This window comes from Dermacentor variabilis, chromosome 4 (genome assembly GCF_050947875.1).
Source record: "Dermacentor variabilis isolate Ectoservices chromosome 4, ASM5094787v1, whole genome shotgun sequence".
In the NCBI taxonomy this organism is placed as follows: domain Eukaryota; kingdom Metazoa; phylum Arthropoda; class Arachnida; order Ixodida; family Ixodidae; genus Dermacentor; species Dermacentor variabilis.
The window spans coordinates 92,590,594-92,596,593 of record NC_134571.1 but is presented as its reverse complement, the minus strand read 5'-3'; positions in this window follow the sequence as shown (position 1 = coordinate 92,596,593).

Genomic DNA, 6,000 nt, shown 5'->3' with positions numbered 1-6,000 from the left:
CATAGCACTTTCTTCCCGGGAGGCTGCGGGGCACAATAATCAAGCATTTTTTTACCTAATTGCAACAAATATAAGCGTCATTTCTTTCACTGGCTCATGCATAAAATTCTCGCACTGAACAAGCCTGACCAGCGCACTATATATAGGACCAATGCGAATGATTAAACCACACGCAACGTATTTCCAAATTATTCTCGGCAAGCCGGAGAGTAGCGTTGGCGTGTTCAGGTCGTAGGCGTGTTATTACGATAGTACTGGCCCCGTAGCTGAAATGCCTACCTCACAAAGGATCACTGTTAAAGGCGAAGATAGCGAGCCATACGTACAGGAGGACTGCATTGAAGGTGTACGACGATATTCCAAGCATGCACAAAGTTTTCCCCATGATGGAAAGACAGCGCGAGAGCCAGCACATGAAAGAGCGGACAGGACAAGTCGCTTTTGTGTGCACTCTTCCGTGTCTCGTTTTTATCGCGCTGTGTCTCCGAACCAACAGGAGCAAGTTCATACGCTTTCAAAGTTCGCGTCTGCATGTTTGTGAATAGAATAGACGTTTTCATTGCCCATATGTGTAAAATTTCTATGATATTGACTGAATGAAATGATGCCAGTTGCTGAAAGCCATCGCCATAATTCACCTGGAATTCGCGCCTTCTGATATTTCGCTTCCTTTCACCCTCCAACCAAAATCCATGGTCACCCAAGCATTTCTTATGAGTTTTGAATGCGACCTCGCGGGCAAGCGAGCGGGTTGAGGCACTTGGCGCGTTTTGATTTGGCCTTGCCGAGCTGCAGAATGAACGCGCTCATGTTATACGCTCATGATGTGGCACCATCTTTTCCCCATTGGCTTCGCCGTGACGTGCCCAAAGACCCACATGCACTAGGCCATACCATCAGTCAGCCAGATGTCTGCGACATGTCGTGTGCGATGACGCACGCACTAGAAACACATTCGGTCAGCCATAACCGTGGAGCAGCTGTGCCGTCGGGGAAGCGTTCTAGTCTCCACCCCTCAGGCCCGGGTTCAATTTTTTCCCAGACCGAAATTTGCCAAATGTTACTTTCAAAGGCATCAATTTACTTTGCTTACAGTAGCCTCCTTGAGGAATTTGACGTCAATCCGTGTATTTTTGGCGTCGTTTTACTCTTTGCGCCGTCGGTCATTTAAAAAACCATCTTTCCGTCGCGCCGACTACATACGACGGATTTTCGCTCAATGGGGTACATAATTCTTTCGCATTACTAATGAAAACCACGTTCCAAAGAAAGGAAGAAAGAAAGACCGAACAGCAGACTACCATTAGCTCATGACTTATTTAACCCCTCCCCCCCCCCCCCCCCCCCTGTTTACACATGCAAACGTTGCTGTTCTTCTCCTTCGTTGAAACGCAAGTAAAAAAGAAAGATATACAAGAGATTTCATCCACTCGCACATCACTAGCCTTGGCATGGGAATGTGGTATGAAAATAACAGCCAGCGATGCTATATCCTAACAGGCCAAAACTGTCACCGACTTGACAGCAGGCCGACTAGAAATAACCATCGCAGCTAGACAGCGCGTTGATCAGTTGAAGAACAAACACTGAAGCGGTTTTGTTTATTTTGATCGCGTGGAAAAAAAAATCCGCCTCCTTTCCACCCTGTCAGGTGGAAAGGTGCATGTATAGCGTAGCTGTTGCGGAAGTTAGAAAAACACAGCCGACATTAGACAAACACCACGAGCACAAGCGATGTACACTTATGCCCGCACGTACGTGTGCGGAAGTGTAGCATACATCCTCATTCTTTTAGGCCTTCCGCCATGCGCAAGTGCCTTATTGAAGTAATTGAGCTTTTCAAAGTAAATTGCTTCAGAGAATTTGTTACGTACGACTTTCAAGCTGCAGACACGATAGCTTCCCATTGTAATTCAAATCTACGAGAAAACGTAATTGTGTTACGCGGAAACTGAAAGACAAAGCCCTCTTCCAGCTGACATTTGAGGTCTGTCTGAGTGGCCGCGGCCGCTATGTGACGGTGCTGTTTTTGGATGAGCACGAGCCCACGTAAAATCCCGACGAACTAGAGGCTAATATCTTCACTGCAAAAAAAAGATGTGTTGAATTGCAATTTTAAGTGAGATAAGAGGTAAATTTTATTACCGCTTCTACGTAGGCTTTGAGCGGCACTATGCCCGTCTCTTGCTCGGTAAAAACACGTATCTTACCCGCTTCGTCACTAGCGCTAGGCGTAATATTAGCAAACAAATCAATCCCCATTTTATGATAACCGAAGTGCGAAGGAGAAGTACAATTCGCTTTCGCAGACTCAGGAGGCCACAAGTATACGGTGGAAGTCCAAAAACGAGCATTAAAGGGAATCTCTACCGCTCAGAACATCTCTTCTGATTATGGCGGAGTGAAAATATTGTCGGTCTGACTGGTGGGAACGAGCGTGCTTGGATGACATAAGCGAGAAATTATATATTTAATTTGGTTCTGAATGTTGGTGCAAAAATGACAGCTGATGTTTCTAGAAGGCGAAACTGTTAAGAAAATGAAATTATGCGGTTTTACGTGCCAAAACCACTTTATCATTATGAGTCATGCCGTAGTGGAAGACTCCGGAAATTTTGACCACCTGGGGTTCTTTAACGTGCACCTAAATCTATGTACACGGGTGTTTTCGCATTTCGTCCCCATCGAAATGCGGCCGCTGTGGCCGGGATCCGATCCCGCGACCACGTGCTTAGCAGCCCAACACCATAGCCACTAAGCAACCACGGCGGTTAAGGCGAAACTGTGTCAACTGTTTTGTGTACCATCACGTTACAAAAATCTTGCGCAGGGAAAGGTACTTTAGTCCGATACATTATTGTTTTGCCTGAAATTGCATTTTATGCTCTCCTGCTAACACTGATTTGCGTCAGAGAATATCTTTTTTTTTCTTGTATACAGTTGAAGTGTGCTGAAAAGTGCCGTTGCCTTTGTGCAGACGAACGAAGTTGTGCATCAAAGCGTACCCAGTAATTAGGGGTATTTCGTTCAGTTTCCTTTTTGTGCCACCACGTGGCGATCAACCTGCAAGAATTCAAGATTGCAGCCATGACATATGTCATGACGCACAACAAAAGAAATTAGGATGAAAAGAAGCGCACCCTCACACAGTCCCTTTGCCTAGGCACTTGGAAACAAGTGCTCTTATGTATCAGCGTTATCTCGATGACGGCCAGCTAATTGCTCGACTAGCAATCAATCGACGATACTGCTAGGCATATGGGCAGATAGCTAGTCCACGTTTGTGATGAAATATGTCTGCTCGAGATAACTGCTCCGCCAAAGTTTTTGTTCAACAACATTTTTTTTTCAGTTTTTTTCTTGCCTATGTTGTATCAGTGTGGCTACGGGCTGGCATATACGCCAACGTTATGTTAGGCCCAGCTCCAATTCCATCTATTGAAACACACGTAAAACATAGAAATGCTTTAGGAGTACAGCTTGAGCGATTCGAATGAAACTTGTTGCGTTTAAAACAAAGTTAGTGACTGCAAGAAGCAGATACGTTATTTAAGGCATAGAAATTATTTACAAGAATTGCCAAAAATTGGCAAGTTTGGAGACGTAGAGGTACGAAATTTAGAAATTCGTAACTCAGCATCAAAAACAGATGTTGCATTTCTGTAAATTTTATCTGTTAACGCATCTGAAGCGGACAACTTCGATGTAGGAATTTTCAACATTTGTGAATTTGTTACAATGCTTGAAAGGGTCCTGCAAAAATGAATTTCTTAAGTTACTTCTATATTTAGGCGTGGTGCATATTATGACATTTTTTACACCTTGATCTATTTATCATTAAGTGTAGTTTACAGAATCGTGACATAATTTGTATTGCTGAGGAAGAGTTTTAAGCTTAGTTTATTTTTGAAACTTTGCAGTGTTTGTAATTTTTCTAATTTGACAAACTCAATATTCCGGCAAACTAGATTGGTTTGCCGGAATCACTACATTTTAACTTTTTCTTTCAAATTCAAGAAACCTCGTGAAATTAAGTGCAGTGGTAGCTGATAAAAAGTTACAGGGATGTTTCACTTCGGGCACGCGGTTTACGCGCAAGCGTATGGGTGCTATCCCCCTTTGTGCATTGCGCGTAGAATGTTTTAAAAACGCTTTGATTGCGTGCGCGTGCGGCGGTTTATTTTTCGAGGCTCATATTTAATTTATTATGTATTATGTCCGTTTTTCAATTTTAATACATCGTAAAGTGCCGTTAGGAAAGATGGTAAGGCACTGTAAGCAAATGCAGAGCTCTTATTATTTAAAGCAATGTTGTAATGGTCCTATTCACACTGTTAATTTTCTCCTTTTTCTCCTACCTCCTTCTCTGGAGCCTCCTGGGCACGCCAAGCCCGCGCCTTCATTCGGACTTGTTCAGCTCGTGCCCGGCGTTTGGCAACGGCTTCAGGGTTGATCGACTCGCGCTCGGCCTGCCGCCACGTGCGCCACTGTTCTGTCCTTCTCGCTCAGCACTCGGCCTCTCTGTCACGAGACGAACCCGGTACTCCCATAGCGCCCACAGAACCCGTATCAAATGCCAGTTGAGGTCAACCCAGCGCGCCTCCACCTACCGTCCTCCTCGGCGACGCTTCGTCTCCTTTCTGCTTCACCGCTTCGCTCAACGCCGCCTACACTTGCCTCTAGGTGGCGTTGCTTTGTCGCGCGCTCTCAGACCACCCTGGATAATTTGAAAGTAGCGACACTCTCAACCCCGCTGCGCTTTCCTCCTCGGCTCTCTTCGCGCGCCAGCTGCACGCGCTGCGCACGTCACACTCCTTCTCCTTGGCGCCCGGTAATTCCATAGCGCACACACAACCCGTGCCAACTGCCAGAGGAGGTTAACGACGCTTCACCTCTTTTTCTCCTTCCCCGCTCCGCTAAAGGGCGCTTGGACTTTCCTCTGGGTGTCGCTGCTTTGCCGCGCACTCAGCGGCGCTCCTCCGTACTTCTTCGAGGCGCGCGATTCTCTTGTCCACCTCCAGACACCTTCCTCCTCCGGCGCTCGCTTCCCTTGTGGCGACACAAACACTATCGCCGATTTCCCAAACGGGGCATGTATGCTAGCGTGTAAGTACGATTGCTGATTTCCCATCTATTTAAATAGGGGCGCCCGAGCTGAAGCTTCCCCTTAAGTTCTAGTTAGAACAAGGGGATGGTGTATAGGAGGAAGGAAACCGAGAAAGCAGGGATGCTAATTAGAGGAGCACCTGGTTGGCGAAAAATCACTAACTGCTTGCTCCTATAACTATATGACGGTTAGAGCAAATAGATTAAAAGATGGTATAGCCATGTGCCCCAGAAAATTTCTAAGTGCTACGCTAGAATGTGCATTACAGGCGTCCTCTTCTCTAATTCCTCTTGCTATACGGCTTAATTATTATCAACACATACCCTGACAATCTAAAAAACGCGCAGCCTTTGTGCGAACTTACATAATCCTAGCAAAACTTCCAGCATGGATGTTTCTCACGAGCAGCTGCAATAGTAAATTTAATTGCATGCAATTTAAAAGCCAGTTTAAATCTTTGCTCGCGTATAATTTTGCCAACTATGTACGCTTCAAAGATTATATAAAGCAGAAATTACTCGACAGAAGTTAAGCTTTGCACGCACATCTGACACAACGTGCGATATTCCTACATGACGTCGGTGCTTAATTGAGCTCCCCGAGAACCCTGGAAAAACCTACGACGTGCCTCGTATTACGTATGAAAATAAGAAAAAAAGCAGCATTCACTTATTTTCTGCAGTGCTAGCTGATAATTAATCCAGAAAATGCTGAGTTGGTGCTGCGGCTACGCAACTATCAGTTTCTTGCACGGTGCTGGTGTCATCAGCATCCACCATTTGCACTGCTATCGATTGAACTCGTGATTTAACTGAAAATTAAAGAAAATTTAAAGTATCGGTCAACAAGCTTTTGACTGAAAAAGAAAGGAACGTGGCCACGAAGCGAGGAAA